The 17,278-nt window shown below is 49.5% G+C and overlaps 56 pseudogenes; all 56 read left to right on the top strand.

Annotated features, from left to right (window-relative positions):
• The first annotated feature begins 19 nt into the window (after positions 1–19).
• On the top strand, positions 20–138 carry LOC144187437 (5S ribosomal RNA; annotated as a pseudogene).
• A 56-nt stretch (positions 139–194) lies between these two features.
• On the top strand, positions 195–313 carry LOC144185086 (5S ribosomal RNA; annotated as a pseudogene).
• Positions 314–369: 56 nt separating this feature from the next.
• On the top strand, positions 370–488 carry LOC144189404 (5S ribosomal RNA; annotated as a pseudogene).
• Positions 489–544: 56 nt separating this feature from the next.
• On the top strand, positions 545–663 carry LOC144191049 (5S ribosomal RNA; annotated as a pseudogene).
• A 56-nt stretch (positions 664–719) lies between these two features.
• LOC144187333 (5S ribosomal RNA) lies at positions 720–838 on the top strand (annotated as a pseudogene).
• Positions 839–894: 56 nt separating this feature from the next.
• On the top strand, positions 895–1,013 carry LOC144183311 (5S ribosomal RNA; annotated as a pseudogene).
• Positions 1,014–1,069: 56 nt separating this feature from the next.
• On the top strand, positions 1,070–1,188 carry LOC144191087 (5S ribosomal RNA; annotated as a pseudogene).
• Positions 1,189–1,244: 56 nt separating this feature from the next.
• Positions 1,245–1,363, top strand: LOC144189424 (5S ribosomal RNA; annotated as a pseudogene).
• Positions 1,364–1,419: 56 nt separating this feature from the next.
• On the top strand, positions 1,420–1,538 carry LOC144182595 (5S ribosomal RNA; annotated as a pseudogene).
• A 56-nt stretch (positions 1,539–1,594) lies between these two features.
• LOC144186119 (5S ribosomal RNA) lies at positions 1,595–1,713 on the top strand (annotated as a pseudogene).
• Positions 1,714–1,769: 56 nt separating this feature from the next.
• Positions 1,770–1,888, top strand: LOC144188461 (5S ribosomal RNA; annotated as a pseudogene).
• A 56-nt stretch (positions 1,889–1,944) lies between these two features.
• Positions 1,945–2,063, top strand: LOC144182808 (5S ribosomal RNA; annotated as a pseudogene).
• A 56-nt stretch (positions 2,064–2,119) lies between these two features.
• LOC144182035 (5S ribosomal RNA) lies at positions 2,120–2,238 on the top strand (annotated as a pseudogene).
• Positions 2,239–2,294: 56 nt separating this feature from the next.
• LOC144187052 (5S ribosomal RNA) lies at positions 2,295–2,413 on the top strand (annotated as a pseudogene).
• Positions 2,414–2,469: 56 nt separating this feature from the next.
• On the top strand, positions 2,470–2,588 carry LOC144181720 (5S ribosomal RNA; annotated as a pseudogene).
• A 56-nt stretch (positions 2,589–2,644) lies between these two features.
• LOC144186169 (5S ribosomal RNA) lies at positions 2,645–2,773 on the top strand (annotated as a pseudogene).
• A 56-nt stretch (positions 2,774–2,829) lies between these two features.
• Positions 2,830–2,948, top strand: LOC144183896 (5S ribosomal RNA; annotated as a pseudogene).
• A 56-nt stretch (positions 2,949–3,004) lies between these two features.
• On the top strand, positions 3,005–3,123 carry LOC144191905 (5S ribosomal RNA; annotated as a pseudogene).
• Positions 3,124–3,179: 56 nt separating this feature from the next.
• LOC144188627 (5S ribosomal RNA) lies at positions 3,180–3,298 on the top strand (annotated as a pseudogene).
• Positions 3,299–3,354: 56 nt separating this feature from the next.
• LOC144191794 (5S ribosomal RNA) lies at positions 3,355–3,473 on the top strand (annotated as a pseudogene).
• A 56-nt stretch (positions 3,474–3,529) lies between these two features.
• LOC144189354 (5S ribosomal RNA) lies at positions 3,530–3,648 on the top strand (annotated as a pseudogene).
• A 56-nt stretch (positions 3,649–3,704) lies between these two features.
• On the top strand, positions 3,705–3,823 carry LOC144183601 (5S ribosomal RNA; annotated as a pseudogene).
• A 3,427-nt stretch (positions 3,824–7,250) lies between these two features.
• Positions 7,251–7,369, top strand: LOC144187778 (5S ribosomal RNA; annotated as a pseudogene).
• A 56-nt stretch (positions 7,370–7,425) lies between these two features.
• On the top strand, positions 7,426–7,544 carry LOC144181900 (5S ribosomal RNA; annotated as a pseudogene).
• Positions 7,545–7,600: 56 nt separating this feature from the next.
• Positions 7,601–7,719, top strand: LOC144186303 (5S ribosomal RNA; annotated as a pseudogene).
• A 327-nt stretch (positions 7,720–8,046) lies between these two features.
• On the top strand, positions 8,047–8,165 carry LOC144184799 (5S ribosomal RNA; annotated as a pseudogene).
• A 56-nt stretch (positions 8,166–8,221) lies between these two features.
• LOC144189264 (5S ribosomal RNA) lies at positions 8,222–8,340 on the top strand (annotated as a pseudogene).
• A 56-nt stretch (positions 8,341–8,396) lies between these two features.
• Positions 8,397–8,515, top strand: LOC144188976 (5S ribosomal RNA; annotated as a pseudogene).
• A 56-nt stretch (positions 8,516–8,571) lies between these two features.
• LOC144183589 (5S ribosomal RNA) lies at positions 8,572–8,690 on the top strand (annotated as a pseudogene).
• Positions 8,691–12,117: 3,427 nt separating this feature from the next.
• LOC144182371 (5S ribosomal RNA) lies at positions 12,118–12,236 on the top strand (annotated as a pseudogene).
• A 56-nt stretch (positions 12,237–12,292) lies between these two features.
• On the top strand, positions 12,293–12,411 carry LOC144183963 (5S ribosomal RNA; annotated as a pseudogene).
• Positions 12,412–12,467: 56 nt separating this feature from the next.
• On the top strand, positions 12,468–12,586 carry LOC144183199 (5S ribosomal RNA; annotated as a pseudogene).
• A 56-nt stretch (positions 12,587–12,642) lies between these two features.
• Positions 12,643–12,781, top strand: LOC144185330 (5S ribosomal RNA; annotated as a pseudogene).
• Positions 12,782–12,837: 56 nt separating this feature from the next.
• LOC144184747 (5S ribosomal RNA) lies at positions 12,838–12,956 on the top strand (annotated as a pseudogene).
• Positions 12,957–13,012: 56 nt separating this feature from the next.
• LOC144190590 (5S ribosomal RNA) lies at positions 13,013–13,131 on the top strand (annotated as a pseudogene).
• A 56-nt stretch (positions 13,132–13,187) lies between these two features.
• Positions 13,188–13,306, top strand: LOC144187367 (5S ribosomal RNA; annotated as a pseudogene).
• A 56-nt stretch (positions 13,307–13,362) lies between these two features.
• LOC144183604 (5S ribosomal RNA) lies at positions 13,363–13,491 on the top strand (annotated as a pseudogene).
• Positions 13,492–13,548: 57 nt separating this feature from the next.
• Positions 13,549–13,667, top strand: LOC144188054 (5S ribosomal RNA; annotated as a pseudogene).
• Positions 13,668–13,723: 56 nt separating this feature from the next.
• Positions 13,724–13,852, top strand: LOC144183910 (5S ribosomal RNA; annotated as a pseudogene).
• A 56-nt stretch (positions 13,853–13,908) lies between these two features.
• LOC144186464 (5S ribosomal RNA) lies at positions 13,909–14,037 on the top strand (annotated as a pseudogene).
• A 56-nt stretch (positions 14,038–14,093) lies between these two features.
• Positions 14,094–14,212, top strand: LOC144190220 (5S ribosomal RNA; annotated as a pseudogene).
• A 56-nt stretch (positions 14,213–14,268) lies between these two features.
• On the top strand, positions 14,269–14,387 carry LOC144188048 (5S ribosomal RNA; annotated as a pseudogene).
• A 56-nt stretch (positions 14,388–14,443) lies between these two features.
• LOC144190661 (5S ribosomal RNA) lies at positions 14,444–14,562 on the top strand (annotated as a pseudogene).
• Positions 14,563–14,618: 56 nt separating this feature from the next.
• Positions 14,619–14,737, top strand: LOC144182196 (5S ribosomal RNA; annotated as a pseudogene).
• A 56-nt stretch (positions 14,738–14,793) lies between these two features.
• On the top strand, positions 14,794–14,912 carry LOC144188101 (5S ribosomal RNA; annotated as a pseudogene).
• A 56-nt stretch (positions 14,913–14,968) lies between these two features.
• Positions 14,969–15,087, top strand: LOC144191048 (5S ribosomal RNA; annotated as a pseudogene).
• Positions 15,088–15,143: 56 nt separating this feature from the next.
• Positions 15,144–15,262, top strand: LOC144182015 (5S ribosomal RNA; annotated as a pseudogene).
• A 56-nt stretch (positions 15,263–15,318) lies between these two features.
• On the top strand, positions 15,319–15,437 carry LOC144191047 (5S ribosomal RNA; annotated as a pseudogene).
• A 56-nt stretch (positions 15,438–15,493) lies between these two features.
• Positions 15,494–15,612, top strand: LOC144187539 (5S ribosomal RNA; annotated as a pseudogene).
• Positions 15,613–15,667: 55 nt separating this feature from the next.
• On the top strand, positions 15,668–15,786 carry LOC144183020 (5S ribosomal RNA; annotated as a pseudogene).
• Positions 15,787–15,842: 56 nt separating this feature from the next.
• LOC144189948 (5S ribosomal RNA) lies at positions 15,843–15,961 on the top strand (annotated as a pseudogene).
• A 56-nt stretch (positions 15,962–16,017) lies between these two features.
• On the top strand, positions 16,018–16,136 carry LOC144186149 (5S ribosomal RNA; annotated as a pseudogene).
• Positions 16,137–16,192: 56 nt separating this feature from the next.
• Positions 16,193–16,311, top strand: LOC144182544 (5S ribosomal RNA; annotated as a pseudogene).
• A 56-nt stretch (positions 16,312–16,367) lies between these two features.
• LOC144188738 (5S ribosomal RNA) lies at positions 16,368–16,486 on the top strand (annotated as a pseudogene).
• A 56-nt stretch (positions 16,487–16,542) lies between these two features.
• Positions 16,543–16,671, top strand: LOC144186353 (5S ribosomal RNA; annotated as a pseudogene).
• Positions 16,672–16,727: 56 nt separating this feature from the next.
• On the top strand, positions 16,728–16,846 carry LOC144191192 (5S ribosomal RNA; annotated as a pseudogene).
• The last annotated feature ends 432 nt before the right edge of the window (positions 16,847–17,278 follow it).

The following is a 17,278-nucleotide window of genomic DNA, read 5'->3' as shown; positions in this document are numbered from 1 at the left end:
CATCTGCAAGAGCAGTACCGCTCACGGCCATACCACCCTGAAAGGGCCCGATCTCGTCCGATCTCGGAAGCCAAGCATGGTTCGGCCTGGTTAGTACCTGATTGGGAGACCGCTTGGGAATACCAGGTGCTGTAAGCATCATACTCAGCATCTTTTTCGACATTTCATGGGTGTCCATCTGCAAGAGCAGTACCGCTCACCGCCATACCACCCTGAAAAGGCCCGATCTCGTCCGATCTCGGAAGCCACGCATGGTTCGGCCTGTTTAGTACCTGATTGGGATACCGCTTGGGAATACCAGGTGCTGTGAGCATCATACCCCGCATCTTTTTCGAGATTTCATGGGTGTCCATCTGCTAGTGCAGTACCGCTCACGGCCATACCACCCTGAAAAGGCCCGATCTCGTCCGATCTCGGAAGCCAAGCATGGTTCGGCCTGGTTAGTACCTAATTGGGAGACCGCTTGGGAATACCAGGTGCTGTAAGCGTCATACCCAGCATCTTTTTCGACATTTCATGGGTGTCCATCTGCAAGAGCAGTACCGCTCACGGCCATACCACCCTGAAAAGGCCCGATCTCGTCCGATCTCGGAAGCCACGCATGGTTCGGCCTGTTTAGTACCTGATTGGGAGACCGCTTGGGAATACCAGGTGCTGTGAGCATCATACCCCGCATCTTTTTCGAGATTTCATGGGTGTCCATCTGCTAAGGCAGGACCGCTCACGGCCATACCACCCTGAAAAGGCCCGATCTCGTCCGATCTCGGCAGCCAAGCATGGTTCGGCCTGGTTAGTACCTGATTGGGAGACCGCTTGGGAATTCCAGGTGCTGTGAGCATCATACCGCGCATCTTTTTCGACATTTCATGGGTGTCCATCTGCTAGTACAGTACCGCTCACGGCCATACCACCCTGGAAAGGCCCGATCTCGTCCGATCTCGGAAGCCAAGTATGGTTCAGCCTGGTTAGTACCTGATTGGGAGACCGCTTGGAAATACCTGGTGCTGTGAGCATCATACCCTGCATCTTTTTCGACATTTCATGGGTGTCCATCTGCTAGTGCAGTACCGCTCACGGCCATACCACCCTGAAAAGGCCCGATCTCGTCCGATCTCGGTAGCCAAGCATGGTTCGGCCTGTTTAGTACCTGATTGGGAGACCGCTTCGGAATACCAGGTGCTGTGAGCATCATACCCCGCATCTTTTTCGACATTTCATGGGTGTCCATCTGCTAGTGCAGTACCGCTCACGGCCATTCCACCCTGAAAAGGCCCGATCTCGTCCGATCTCGGAAGCCAAGCATGGTTCGGCCTGTTTAGTACCTGATTGGGAGACCGCTTGGGAATACCAGGTGCTGTGAGCATCATACCCCGCATCTTTTTCGACATTTCATGGGTGTCCATCTGCCAGTGCAGTACCGCTCACGGCCATACCACCCTGAAAAGGCCCGATCTCGTCCGATCTTGTAAGCCAAGCATGGTTCGGCCTGTTTAGTACCTGATTGGGAGACCGCTTGGGAATACCAGGTGCTGTGAGCATCATACCCCACATCTTTTTCGACATTTCATGGGTGTCCATCTGCAAGAGCGGTACCGCTCACGGCCATACCACCCTGAAAAGGCCCGATCTCGTCTGATTTTGGAAGCCAAGCATGCTTCGGCCTGTTTAGTACCTGATTGGGAGACCGCTTGGGAATACCAGGTGCTGTGAGTATCATACCCCGCATCTTTTTCGACATTTCATGGGTGTCCATCTACACGAGCAGTACCGCTCACGGCCATACCACCCTGAAAAGGCCCGATCTCGCCCGATCTCGGAAGCCAAGCATGGTTCGGCCTGGTTAGTACCTGATTGGGAGACCGCTTGGGAATACCAGGTGCTGTGAGCATCATACCCCGCATCTTTTTCGACATTTCATGGGTGTCCATCTGCTAGTGCAGTACCGCTCACGGCCATACCACCCTGAAAAGGCCCGATCTCGTCCGATCTCGGAAGCCAAGCATGGTTCGGCCTGTTTAGTACCTGATTGGGAGACCGCTTGGGAATACCAGGTGCTTTAAGCATCATACCCCGCATCTTTTTCGACATTTCATGGGTGTCCATCTGCTAGTGCAGTACCGCTCACGGCCATACCACCCTGAAAAGGCCCGATCTCGTCCGATCTCGGAAGCCAAGCATGATTCGGCCTGTTTAGTACCTGATTGGGAGACTGCTTGGGAATACCAGGTGCTGTGAGCATCATACCCCGCATCTTTTTTGACATTTCATGGGTGTCCATCTGCAAGAGCAGTACCGCTGACGGCCATACCACCCTGAAAAGGCCCGATCTCGTCCGATCTAGGCAGCCAAGCATGGTTCAGCCTGGTTAGTACCTGATTGGCAGACCGCTTGGGAATACCAGGTGCTGTGAGCATCATACCCAGCATCTTTTTCGACATTTCATGGGTGTCCATCTGCTAGTGCAGTACCGCTCACGGCCATACCACGCTGAAAAGGCCCGATCTCGTCCGATCTCGGAAGCCAAGCATGGTTCGGCCTGTTTAGTACCTGATTGGGAGACTGCTTGGGAATACCAGGTGCTGTGAGCATCATACCCCGCATCTTTTTTGACATTTCATGGGTGTCCATCTGCAAGAGCAGTACCGCTCACGGCCATACCACCCTGATAAGGCCCGATCTCGCCTGATCTCGTCCGATCTCGGCAGCCAAGCATGGTTCGGCCTGGTTAGTACCTGATTGGGAGACCGCTTGGGAATACCAGGTGCGGTGAGCATCATACCCCGCATCTTTTTCGACATTTCATGGGTGTCCATCTGCTAGTGCAGTACCGCTCTCGGCCATACCTCCCTGAAAAGGCCCGATCTCGTCCGATCTCGGAAGCCAAGCATGGTTCGGCCTGGTTAGTACCTGATTGGGAGTCCGCTTGGGAATACCAGGTGCTGTGTACATCATACCCCGCATCTTTTTCGACATTTCATGGGTGTCCATCTGCTAGAGCAGTACCGCTCACGGCCATACCACCCTGAAAAGGCCCGATCTCGTCCGATCTCGGAAGCCAAGCATGGTTAGACTTGTTTAGTACCAGATTGGGAGACCGCTTGGGAATACCGGGTGCTGTGAGAACCATGCCCCGCATCTTTTTCGACATTTCATGGGTGTCCATCTGCTAGTGCAGTACCGCTCACGGCCATACCACCCTGAAAAGGCCCGATCTCGTCCGATCTCGGAAGCCAAGCATGGTTTGGCCTGGTTAGTACCTGATTGGGAGACCGCTTGGGAATACCAGGTGCTGTGAGCATCATACCCCGCATCTTTTTCGACATTTCATGGGTGTCCATCTGCAAGGGCAGTACTGCTCACGGCCATACCACCCTGAAAAGGCCAGATCTCGTCCGATCTCGGAAGCCAAGCATGGTTCGGCCTGTTTAGTACCTGATTGGGAGACCGCTTGGGAATACCAGGTGCTGTGAGTATCATACCCCGCATCTTTTTCGACATTTCATGGGTGTCCATCTGCAAAAGCAGTACCGCTCACGGCCATACCACCCTGAAAAGGCCCGATCTCGTCCGATCTCGTAAGCCAAGCATGGTTCGGCCTGGTTAGTACCTGATTGGGAGACCGCTTGGGAATACCAGGTGCTGTGAGCATCATACCCCGCATCTTTTTCGACATTTCATGGGTGTCCATCTGCAAGAGCAGTACCGCTCACGGCCATACCACCCTGAAAAGGCCCGATCTCGTTCGATCTCGGAAGCCAAGCATGGTACGGCCTGGTTAGTACCTGATTGGGAGACCGCTTGGGAATACCAGGTGCTGTGAGCATCATACCCCGCATCTTTTTCGACATTTCATGGGTGATCTATCTGAAATCCAGATCAAATTCTGGATTTCAGATAGATCAGTTGTCATCATGCACCTTTTACCAAGACTGGACCTATAGTAGGACTTAGATGGAGAGCTATCTTAAAAAGAACATGTCCTCATTACTTGGGGGAGAAACAAAGGATCCAAAATCACTCAGAGCTGTCAGGAGTGGTTGGATTGCCTTTCCTGGCATGACGTCACGATAACTATCAGCTGTCACTAATTACGTGATTAGATTATTTTTGGTATTTAAGCATTATGATTTTCTGTGGACGCGGTTGGATCGACTGGTTAAGTTCTGGTTTCGTTTCCTGTTAATCCTCGTAGTAATTGCTGTTTCCATTGACGCCACGCCGCATGTTCAGTTCGTTTGTAATGAGTGGTCAAGCCAAGTTGTTTAAGTTATGTTACCCCGTTTATTAAATCAACCAACAAGAGCTACAGATCTGCCTCACCTTTCCAATTACTTCGGCGACTCTGCATCTGGGTTCAACTTACCCTACGATCGCGTCGCACTACGCGGCGAAATCGTAACAGCACGATCCAACCATTATGGACCCAGCGGAGCGCCACCCACGCTCGCGCCGACGCACTCGGCGACGCAAACCATCCACCTCGAAGACACCGGACTGCTTGGAATGTATAAGAAACCCCTCAGAATCGTTTAGGAATTTTGTAATGGACACACCGTGGTGCGGGGCTCTCAGGCACATCATTTCTAGAGATGAGCCACAGCTGGTAGAAGAGTTAGAGCCGCAGCGTACTCATACGCCCCACCACTGCTATGCACGTCGCCCTGGGAAGCCTTTACCGTTTCATCATGATGCCCAGGTGCGTACAACCACCAGAGAGCGCCCAAGTTATCTTATGCCTATGCCCAGAGGAATTGATTCACCGTGGAGGGAGCCTGAAGATTCTGGTGAGGAGGACACCCGTTGAGGAAGTTCCCCACGGCCAGCAGCGTGGCCAGGATCTTCTTGAAGGTCCGGTTGCCGGCCAGCTGCTCCATGCCCAACTTCAGGTCAAACAGGGGCTCGGCGATCTCCTGCTCGAGTGCCTCATAGTTGAGTTTGAAAGACCACAGCTGCAGGCGGGGGGTCAAGGCGCTGACGGAAGCCAGGCCCGAGAGGAATTCCTCGGCCGTCCCCAGGGGAACGTCGGGATTGGCCGAGCGAGCCTCGCGGATCTTCTGCTTCTCCTCCTCTGTGGGCGTCATGCTCAGGATCTTCTCCACACCCTCCTTGTTGATGGCAAAGTCGTCAAAGTTGAGGATGGCGCTCTTGATGACGTGAACGGCGGGCAGGACCGTCATCCCGATGTTGATGGCGGTGCTCCGCTTGGAGTCCAGAACCAGGATCTCGGACTTTTTGCTCTCTGGCGCTTTCTTGGCCCATGGCGTCTCTTTGGCCCTGGACTCAAAGAGGTGCTCCAGCTTCCCCATGTCCACTTGGACCTTGTCCAGTGACGCCAAAAATAATCTAATCACGTAATTAGTGACAGCTGATAGTTATCGTGACGTCATGCCAGGAAAGGCAATCCAACCTCTCCTGACAAGAGCATCAAATAAAGACAATTTGTCGGTCTTTCGCGAACAGATTTTCTTGAAAAATAACCCTTTCGCTATGATTTCTAGAATTTTACTGACATAATGCAAGTGCATTCGCAGCTAGCCCTCAGAGATAAAATGAGTTGGATTTCCATCTCCAACAATACCAGCCGATATGTTATTTGAGGTTCTTGATCTGAATGAATTAAATGACCTCCGGTATGCAGTACAACTGTAGAGCAATTACTTTAAATTATGTTCATTCTTTTGTCCCCCGCCTGGTGCCCGTAGATAGCTGGGATAGGCCTTAGCACCCCCCGTGACCCTTGTGAGGATAAGCGGTTGAGAGAATGAATGAATGAAAGAATACTAAACAATGTCTTTCACATGACGATCATTTATACTAAACAATTACTATTAGTTTAAGCATGTGAAACTATGATAAAATATGATTTGGATTTTACAGCATGTTTTCGTAACCTGTTTTATGTTTATTTATATAAACAATAGACACCTTGTAAAGCATTGCTGTTGCTTCACATGTATTTCTTAGGGGCCTAACATTCAACCACATCTAAGCAGCAGTACTTGTAGACTTGCATTCTGTGAAGCGCAAAGTGTCCTTCTGTTCTAAAGAGACAGAACAGCAAGAAAAGGACTCTGTGCAACCTTCTTTACTCTGTAACAGCGGGATGATGCTTTTTGTGTAGAAAGGATGGAGTACAAAGTGTAAGCGAATGAGTGGAAAGTACTGCAGACAATGTATGACTGTTTTTTTCTATTTTTTTTCCGTGCAGTTGAGGAGTGTAGTTTGCAAGATCCAGCATGCCAGTACTATTGAATGCTGGGTATTTTGCTGAGCCTTCTTTAAAAATTACTTCTCTTATCATGTAAAAGTAGTGATATCTGAACAGACAGAAGAATAGTCAGTCATTTTCTTCTTAAAAAAATAAAAATAAAATACTTGTGGTTGCTAGAGTTATACAGTAAAAAAGGGGTGTGTGCATGTGGTGGTGGAGCAATATAATTTTAGTTTCAGTGAAATGAAAAATCTACAATAGTGTTCCAATAAATTGGTGGTTATTGAAGTGCTATACCAATTGAATGTAATTTCTGGTCAAATTCTGTAGCTCCAGTGTTTAACCATAAATCCTATGTGATTTTTTGTTTTACAGTATAAAATGTGAAAACACTTATAAATCCCATTTAAATTCAGTGAATTCATTTAGTTGTGCTGCCACTACAACATTGCACCCAATCGGTTAGTCTTTAATTGAATCTGATTACCAGTCGATTTGAATTGAATGACTTGACCCCGCTGAGATATTTTCTCTAAAAGAATAATGGAGTTGCTTATTTGACTATTTAGTATTGTTATTTTGTTATCTTTTTGCATTTGGTGCTTTTTTTAAACATCTACTACTTTACATTATAATTGCTTGATCTGAGGTAGTTGGGTTGTAAAGGTTTAAATCAAAATTCAAAGTACGGTAATACACATATATACACACGATGCAACAGATGTGCAGTCCATTTGCAGCGTCCAGAAGTAAAACAACATGTGAAAATTGAGTGTATAGAGTGCAAAAAGTCTTACTGCAATCAAGCTGACTTTACTCCTTTGTTATTATTGCTGACTCAAAGACAAATACCAATTTGGCCTGAAATGCACAAAAGTAAAACATAGCTGTATATATTCCTGCCTTTTCCCCCCTCTTTTATAACCTGAATATTCCAACTGACTTTGAATAATGTCAAATCCCAATTGATTTGGGTAGCAGGTGTAGAAGGTCGAATTAATACTTTAGCTCATGGGTGTCCATCTGCAAGAGCAGTACCGCTCACGGCCATACCACCCTGAAAAGGCCTGATCTCGTCCGATCTCGGAAGCCAAGCATGGTTCGGCCTGGTTAGTACCTGATTGGGAGACCGCTTGGGAATACCAGGTGCTGTGAGCATCATACCCCGCATCTTTTTCGACATTTCATGGGTGTCCATCTGCTAGTGCAGTACCGCTCACGGCCATACCACCCTGAAAAGGCCCGATCTCGTCCGATCTTGGAAGCCAAGCATGGTTGGGCCTGGTTAGTAACTGGTTGGGAGACCGCTTGGGAATACCAGGTGCTGTGAGCATCATACCCCGCATCTTTTTCGACATTTCATGGGTGTCCATCTGCAAAAGCAGTACCGCTCACGGCCATACCACCCTGAAAAGGCCCGATCTCGCCCGATCTCGGAAGCCAAGCATGGTTAGACTTGTTTAGTACCAGATTGGGAGACCGTTTGGGAATACCAGGTGCTGTTTGTTTGTTTTGTTTTGTTTTTGCACTACAAGCGCCTGAGGATTGCCCTCAGATAGCGCTAGAGCTGCCACTGGAACGCGGATTATTTCATCCGGGGGGTAGTCGGAGGTGAGGGGCAGTCAAATGTCTCCGGCTGGATGAAAAACGTAGGGTGCCACGGTCCTTGTTGGCAGCTCTGAGTGGTATTTGTTGGAATTCGCAGGCCGCAGCGAGCGGCCTCTCAGGAGACACCACGTGAAGGTTTCCAACTTTGTCTCCCTCCAGGTGCTGTGAGAACCATGCCCCGCATCTTTTTCGACATTTCATGGGTGTCCATCTGCTAGTGCAGTACCGTTCACGGCCATACCACCCTGAAAAGGCCCGATCTCGTCCGATCTCGGAAGCCAAGCATGGTTCGGCCTGGTTAGTACCTGATTGGGAGACCGCTTGGGAATACCAGGTGCTGTGAGCATCATACCCCGCATCTTTTTCGACATTTCATGGGTGTCCATCTGCAAGAGCAGTACCGCTCACGGCCATACCACCCTGAAAAGGCCCGATCTCCTCCGATCTCGGAAGCCAAGCATGGTTCGGCCTGTTTAGTACCTGATTGGGAGACCGCTTGGGAATACCAGGTGCTGTGAGCAGCATACCCCGCATCTTTTTCGACATTTCATGGGTGTCCATCTGCAAAAGCAGTACCGCTCACGGCCATACCACCCTGAAAAGGCCCGATCTCGTCCGATCTCGGAAGCCAAGCATGGTTCGGCCTGGTTAGTACCTGATTGGGAGACCGCTTGGGAATACCAGGTGCAGTGAGCATCATACCCCGCATCTTTTTCGACATTTCATGGGTGTCCATCTGCAGGAGCAGTACCGCTCACGGCCATACCACCCTGAAAAGGCCCGATCTCGTTCGATCTCGGAAGCCAAGCATGGTACGGCCTGGTTAGTACCTGATTGGGAGACCGCTTGGGAATACCAGGTGCTGTGAGCATCATACCCCGCATCTTTTTCGACATTTCATGGGTGATCTATCTGAAATCCAGATCAAATTCTGGATTTCAGATAGATCAGTTGTCATCATGCACCTTTTACCAAGACTGGACCTATAGTAGGACTTAGATGGAGAGCTATCTTAAAAAGAACATGTCCTCATTACTTGGGGGAGAAACAAAGGATCCAAAATCACTCAGAGCTGTCAGGAGTGGTTGGATTGCCTTTCCTGGCATGACGTCACGATAACTATCAGCTGTCACTAATTACGTGATTAGATTATTTTTGGTATTTAAGCATTATGATTTTCTGTGGACGCGGTTGGATCGACTGGTTAAGTTCTGGTTTCGTTTCCTGTTAATCCTCGTAGTAATTGCTGTTTCCATTGACGCCACGCCGCATGTTCAGTTCGTTTGTAATGAGTGGTCAAGCCAAGTTGTTTAAGTTATGTTACCCCGTTTATTAAATCAACCAACAAGAGCTACAGATCTGCCTCACCTTTCCAATTACTTCGGCGACTCTGCATCTGGGTTCAACTTACCCTACGATCGCGTCGCACTACGCGGCGAAATCGTAACAGCACGATCCAACCATTATGGACCCAGCGGAGCGCCACCCACGCTCGCGCCGACGCACTCGGCGACGCAAACCATCCACCTCGAAGACACCGGACTGCTTGGAATGTATAAGAAACCCCTCAGAATCGTTTAGGAATTTTGTAATGGACACACCGTGGTGCGGGGCTCTCAGGCACATCATTTCTAGAGATGAGCCACAGCTGGTAGAAGAGTTAGAGCCGCAGCGTACTCATACGCCCCACCACTGCTATGCACGTCGCCCTGGGAAGCCTTTACCGTTTCATCATGATGCCCAGGTGCGTACAACCACCAGAGAGCGCCCAAGTTATCTTATGCCTATGCCCAGAGGAATTGATTCACCGTGGAGGGAGCCTGAAGATTCTGGTGAGGAGGACACCCGTTGAGGAAGTTCCCCACGGCCAGCAGCGTGGCCAGGATCTTCTTGAAGGTCCGGTTGCCGGCCAGCTGCTCCATGCCCAACTTCAGGTCAAACAGGGGCTCGGCGATCTCCTGCTCGAGTGCCTCATAGTTGAGTTTGAAAGACCACAGCTGCAGGCGGGGGGTCAAGGCGCTGACGGAAGCCAGGCCCGAGAGGAATTCCTCGGCCGTCCCCAGGGGAACGTCGGGATTGGCCGAGCGAGCCTCGCGGATCTTCTGCTTCTCCTCCTCTGTGGGCGTCATGCTCAGGATCTTCTCCACACCCTCCTTGTTGATGGCAAAGTCGTCAAAGTTGAGGATGGCGCTCTTGATGACGTGAACGGCGGGCAGGACCGTCATCCCGATGTTGATGGCGGTGCTCCGCTTGGAGTCCAGAACCAGGATCTCGGACTTTTTGCTCTCTGGCGCTTTCTTGGCCCATGGCGTCTCTTTGGCCCTGGACTCAAAGAGGTGCTCCAGCTTCCCCATGTCCACTTGGACCTTGTCCAGTGACGCCAAAAATAATCTAATCACGTAATTAGTGACAGCTGATAGTTATCGTGACGTCATGCCAGGAAAGGCAATCCAACCTCTCCTGACAAGAGCATCAAATAAAGACAATTTGTCGGTCTTTCGCGAACAGATTTTCTTGAAAAATAACCCTTTCGCTATGATTTCTAGAATTTTACTGACATAATGCAAGTGCATTCGCAGCTAGCCCTCAGAGATAAAATGAGTTGGATTTCCATCTCCAACAATACCAGCCGATATGTTATTTGAGGTTCTTGATCTGAATGAATTAAATGACCTCCGGTATGCAGTACAACTGTAGAGCAATTACTTTAAATTATGTTCATTCTTTTGTCCCCCGCCTGGTGCCCGTAGATAGCTGGGATAGGCCTTAGCACCCCCCGTGACCCTTGTGAGGATAAGCGGTTGAGAGAATGAATGAATGAAAGAATACTAAACAATGTCTTTCACATGACGATCATTTATACTAAACAATTACTATTAGTTTAAGCATGTGAAACTATGATAAAATATGATTTGGATTTTACAGCATGTTTTCGTAACCTGTTTTATGTTTATTTATATAAACAATAGACACCTTGTAAAGCATTGCTGTTGCTTCACATGTATTTCTTAGGGGCCTAACATTCAACCACATCTAAGCAGCAGTACTTGTAGACTTGCATTCTGTGAAGCGCAAAGTGTCCTTCTGTTCTAAAGAGACAGAACAGCAAGAAAAGGACTCTGTGCAACCTTCTTTACTCTGTAACGGCGGGATGATGCTTTTTGTGTAGAAAGGATGGAGTACAAAGTGTAAGCGAATGAGTGGAAAGTACTGCAGACAATGTATGACTGTTTTTTTCTATTTTTTTTCCGTGCAGTTGAGGAGTGTAGTTTGCAAGATCCAGCATGCCAGTACTATTGAATGCTGGGTATTTTGCTGAGCCTTCTTTAAAAATTACTTCTCTTATCATGTAAAAGTAGTGATATCTGAACAGACAGAAGAATAGTCAGTCATTTTCTTCTTAAAAAAATAAAAATAAAATACTTGTGGTTGCTAGAGTTATACAGTAAAAAAGGGGTGTGTGCATGTGGTGGTGGAGCAATATAATTTTAGTTTCAGTGAAATGAAAAATCTACAATAGTGTTCCAATAAATTGGTGGTTATTGAAGTGCTATACCAATTGAATGTAATTTCTGGTAAAATTCTGTAGCTCCAGTGTTTAACCATAAATCCTATGTGATTTTTTGTTTTACAGTATAAAATGTGAAAACACTTATAAATCCCATTTAAATTCAGTGAATTCATTTAGTTGTGCTGCCACTACAACATTGCACCCAATCGGTTAGTCTTTAATTGAATCTGATTACCAGTCGATTTGAATTGAATGACTTGACCCCGCTGAGATATTTTCTCTAAAAGAATAATGGAGTTGCCTATTTGACTATTTAGTATTGTTATTTTGTTATCTTTTTGCATTTGGTGCTTTTTTTAAACATCTACTACTTTACATTATAATTGCTTGATCTGAGGTAGTTGGGTTGTAAAGGTTTAAATCAAAATTCAAAGTACGGTAATACACATATATACACACGATGCAACAGATGTGCAGTCCATTTGCAGCGTCCAGAAGTAAAACAACATGTGAAAATTGAGTGTATAGAGTGCAAAAAGTCTTACTGCAATCAAGCTGACTTTACTCCTTTGTTATTATTGCTGACTCAAAGACAAATACCAATTTGGCCTGAAATGCACAAAAGTAAAACATAGCTGTATATATTCCTGCCTTTTCCCCCCTCTTTTATAACCTGAATATTCCAACTGACTTTGAATAATGTCAAATCCCAAATGATTTGGGTAGCAGGTGTAGAAGGTCGAATTAATACTTTAGCTCATGGGTGTCCATCTGCAAGAGCAGTACCGCTCACGGCCATACCACCCTGAAAAGGCCTGATCTCGTCCGTTCTCGGAAGCCAAGCATGGTTCGGCCTGGTTAGTACCTGATTAGGAGACCGCTTGGGAATACCAGGTGCTGTGAGCATCATACCCCGCATCTTTTTCGACATTTCATGGGTGTCCATCTGCTAGTGCAGTACTGCTCACGGCCATACCACCCTGAAAAGGCCCGATCTCGACCGATCTCGGAGGCCAAGCATGGTCCGGCCTGGTTAGTACCTGATTAGGAGACCGCTTGGGAATACCAGGTGCTGTGAGCATCATACCCCGCATCTTTTTCGACATTTCATGGGTGTCCATCTGCTAGTGCAGTACTGCTCACGGCCATACCACCCTGAAAAGGCCCGATCTCGTCCGATCTCGGAAGCCAAACATAGTTCGGCCTGGTTAGTACCTGATTGTGAGACCGCTTGGGAATACCAGGTGCTGTGAGCATCATACCCCGCATCTTTTTCGACATTTCATGGGTGTCCATCTGCTAGTGCAGTACTGCTCACGGCCATACCACCCTGATAAGGCCCGATCTCGCCCGATCTCGCCCGATCTCGTCCGATCTCGGCAGCCAAGCATGGTTCGGCCTGGTTAGTACCTGATTGGGAGACCGCTTGGGAATACCAGGTGCTGTGAGCATCATACCCCGCATCTTTTTCGACATTTCATGGGTGTCCATCTGCAAGAACAGTACTGCTCACGGCCATACCACCCTGAAAAGGCCCAATCTCGCCCGATCTCGGAAGCCAAGCATGGTTCAGCCTGGTTAGTACCTGATTGGGAGACCGCTTGGGAATACCAGGTGCTGTGAGCATCATACCCCGCATCTTTTTCGACATTTCATGGGTGTCCATCTGCAAAAGCAGTACCGCTCACGGCCATACCACCCTGATAAGGCCCGATCTCGCCCGATCTCGGCAGCCAAGCATGGTTCGGCCTGGTTAGTACCTGATTGGGAGACCGCTTGGGAATACCAGGTGCTGTGAGCATCATACCCCGCATCTTTTTCGACATTTCATGGGTGTCCATCTGCAAGAGCAGCACCGCTCACGGCCATACCACCCTGAAAAGGCTCGATCTCGTCCGATCTCGGAAGCCAAGCATGGTTCGGCCTGGTTAGTACCTGATTGGGAGACCGCTTGGGAATACCAGGTGCTGTGAGCATCATACCCCGCATCTTTTTCGACATTTCATGGGTGTCCATCTGCAAGAGCAGTACCGCTCACGGCCATATCACCCTGATAAGGCCCGATCTCGCCCGATCTCGTCCGATCTCGGCAGCCAAGCATGGTTCGGCCTGGTTAGTACCTGAATGGGAGACCGCTTGGGAATACCAGGTGCTGTGAGCATCATACCCCGCATCTTTTTCGACATTTCATAGGGTGTCCATCTGCAAGAGCAGTACCGCTCACGGCCATACCACCCTGAAAAGGCCCGATCTCGTCCGATCTCGGAAGCCAAGCAGGGTTCGGCCTGGTTAGTACCTGATTGGGAGACCGCTTGGGAATGCCAGGTCCTGTGAGCATTATACCCCGCATCTTTTTCGACATTTCATGGGTGTCCATCTGCAAGAGCAGTACCGCTCACGGCCATACCACCCTGATAAGGCCCGATCTCGTCCGATCTCGTCCGATCTCGGCAGCCAAGCATGGTTCGGCCTGGTTAGTACCTGATTGGGAGACCGCTTGGGAATACCAGGTGCTGTGAGCATCATACCCCGCATCTTTTTCGACATTTCATGGGTGTCCATCTGCAAGAGCAGTACCGCTCACGGCCATACCACCCTGATAAGGCCCGATCTCGCCTGATCTCGTCCGATCTCGGCAGTCAAGCATGGTTCGGCCTGGTTAGTACCTGATTGGGAGACCGCTTGGGAATACCAGTTGCTGTGAGCATCATACCCCGCATCTTTTTCGACATTTCATGGGTGTCCATCTGCTAGTGCAGTACCGCTCATGGCCATACAACCCTGATAAGGCCCGATCTCGTCCGATCTCGGCAGCCAAGCATGGTTCGGCCTGTTTAGTACCTGATTGGGAGACCGCTTGGGAATACCAGGTGCTGTGAGCATCATACCCCGCATCTTTTACGACATTTCATGGGTGTCCATCTGCAAGGGCGGTACCGCTCACGGCCATACCACCCTGAAAAGGCTCGATCTCGTCCGATCTCGGAAGCCAAGCATGGTTCGGCCTGGTTAGTACCTGATTGGGAGACCGCTTGGGAATCCCAGGTGCTGTGAGCATCATACCCCGCATCTTTTTCGACATTTCATGGGTGTCCATCTGCTAGTGCAGTACCGCCCACGGCCATACCACCCTGAAAAGGCCCGATCTCGTCCGATTTCGGAAGCCAAGCATGGTTCGGCCTGGTTAGTACCTGATTGGGAGACCGCTTGGGAATACCAGGTGCTGTGAGCATGATACCCCGCATCTTTTTCGACATTTCATGGGTGTCCATCTGCTAGTGCATTACCGCACACGGCCATACCATCCTGAAAAGGCCCGATCTCGTCCGATATCGGAAGCCAAGCATGGTTCGGCCTGGTTAGTACCTGATTGGGAGACCGCTTGGGAATACCTGGTGCTGTGAGCATCATACCCCGCATCTTTTTCGACATTTCATGGGTGTCCATCTGCTAGTGCAGCACCGCTCACGGCCATACCACCCTGAAAAGGCCCGATCTCGTCCGATCTCGGAAGCCAAGCATGGTTCGGCCTGGTTAGTACCTGATTGGGAGACCGCTTGGGAATACCAGGTGCTGTAAGCATCATACCCAGCATCTTTTTCGACATTTCATGGGTGTCCATCTGCAAGAGCAGTACCGCTCACGGCCATACCACCCTGAAAAGGCCCGATCTCGTCCGATCTCGGAAGCCACGCATGGTTCGGCCTGTTTAGTACCTGATTGGGAGACCGCTTGGGAATACCAGGTGCTGTGAGCATCATACCCCGCATCTTTTTCGAGATTTCATGGGTGTCCATCTGCTAGTGCAGTACCGCTCACGGCCATACCACCCTGAAAAGGCCCGATCTCGTCAGATCTCGGAAGCCAAGCATGGTTCGGCCTGGTTAGTACCTGATTGGGAGACCGCTTGGGAATACCAGGTGCTGTGAGCATCATACCCCGCATCTTTTTCGACATTTCATGGGTGTCCATCTGCTAGTGCAGTACCGCTCACGGCCATACCACCCTGAAAAGGCCCGATCTCGTCCGATCTCGGAAGCCACGCATGGTTCGGCCTGTTTAGTACCTGATTGGGAGACCGCTTGGGAATACCAGGTGCTGTGAGCATCATACCCCGCATCTTTTTCGAGATTTCATGGGTGTCCATCTGCTGGTGCAGTACCGCTCACGGCCATACCACCCTGAAAAGGCCCGATCTCGTCCGATCTCGGAAGCCAAGCATGGTTCGGCCTGTTTAGTACCTGATTGGGAGACCGCTTGGGAATACCAGGTGCTGTGAGCATCATACCCCGCATCTTTTCGACATTTCATGGGTGTCCATCTGCAAGTGCAGTATCGCTCACGGCCATACCACCCTGAAAAGGCCCGATCTCGTCCGATCTTCGAAGCCAAGCATGGTTCGGCCTGTTTAGTACCTGATTGGGAGACCGCTTGGGAATACCAGGTGCTGTGAGCATCATACCCCGCATCTTTTTCGACATTTCATGGGTGTCCATCTGCAGGAGCGGTACCGCTCACGGCCATACCACCCTGAAAAGGCCCGATCTCGTCCGATCTTGGAAGCCAAGCATGGTTCGGCCTGTTTAGTACCTGATTGGGAGACCGCTTGGGAATACCAGGTGCTGTGAGCATCATACCCCGCATCTTTTTCGACATTTCATGGGTGTCCATCTGCTAGTGCAGTACCGCTTACGGCCATACCACCCTGAAAAGGCCCTATCTCGTCCGATCTCTGCAGCCAAGCATGGTTCGGCCTGTTTAGTACCTGATTGGGAGACCGCTTGGGAATACCAGGTGCTGTGAGCATCATACCCCGCATCTTTTTCGACATTTCATGGGTGTCCATCTGCAAGAGCAGTACCGCTTACGGCCGTACCACCCTGAAAAGGCCCGATCTCGTCCAATCTCGGAAGTCAAGCATTGTTCGGCCTGGTTAGTACCTGGTTGGGAGACCGCTTGGGAATACCAGGTGCTGTGAGCATCATACCCCGCATCTTTTGCGACATTTCATGGGTGTCCATCTGCTAGTGCAGTACCGCTCACGGCCATACCACCCTGAAAAGGCCCGATCTCGTCCGATCTCGGCAGCCAAGCATGGTTCGGCCTGTTTAGTACCTGATTGGGAGACCGCTTGGGAATACCAGGTGCTGTGAGCATCATACCCCGCATCTTTTTCGACATTTCATGGGTGTCCATCTGCAAGAGCAGTACCGCTCACGGCCATACCACCCTGATAAGGCCCGATCTCGCCCGATCTCGTCCGATCTCGGCAGCCAAGCATGGGTCGGCCTGGTTAGTACCTGATTGGGAGACCGCTTGGGAATACCAGGTGCGGTGAGCATCATACCCCGCATCTTTTTCGACATTTCATGGGTGTCCATCTGCAAGAGCAGTACTGCTTACGGCCATACCACCCTGAAAAGGCCCGATCTCGTCCTATCTCGGAAGCCAAGCATGGTTTGGCCTGGTTAGTACCTGATTGGGAGACCGCTTGGGAATACCAGGTGCTGTGAGCATCATACCCCGCATCTTTTTCGACATTTCATGGGTGATCTATCTGAAATCCAGATCAAATTCTGGATTTCAGATAGTTCAGTTGTCATCATGCACCTTTTACCAAGACTGGACCTATAGTAGGACTTAGATGGAGAGCTATCTTAAAAAGAACATGTCCTCATTACTTGGGGGAGAAACAAAGGATCCAAAATCACTCAGAGCTGTCAGGAGTGGTTGGATTGCCTTTCCTGGCATGACGTCACGATAACTATCAGCTGTCACTAATTACGTGATTAGATTATTTTTGGTATTTAAGCATTATGATTTTCTGTGGGCGCGGTTGGATCGACTGGTTAAGTTCTGGTTTTGTTTCCTGTTAATCCTCGTAGTAATTGCTGTTTCCATTGACGCCACGCCGCATGTTCAGTTCGTTTGTAATGAGTGGTCTAGCC

The sequence above is a fragment of the Stigmatopora nigra genome, unplaced genomic scaffold (genome assembly GCF_051989575.1).
Source record: "Stigmatopora nigra isolate UIUO_SnigA unplaced genomic scaffold, RoL_Snig_1.1 HiC_scaffold_24, whole genome shotgun sequence".
Classification (NCBI taxonomy): domain Eukaryota; kingdom Metazoa; phylum Chordata; class Actinopteri; order Syngnathiformes; family Syngnathidae; genus Stigmatopora; species Stigmatopora nigra.
This window is presented reverse-complemented; position numbering and strand designations above follow the sequence as displayed.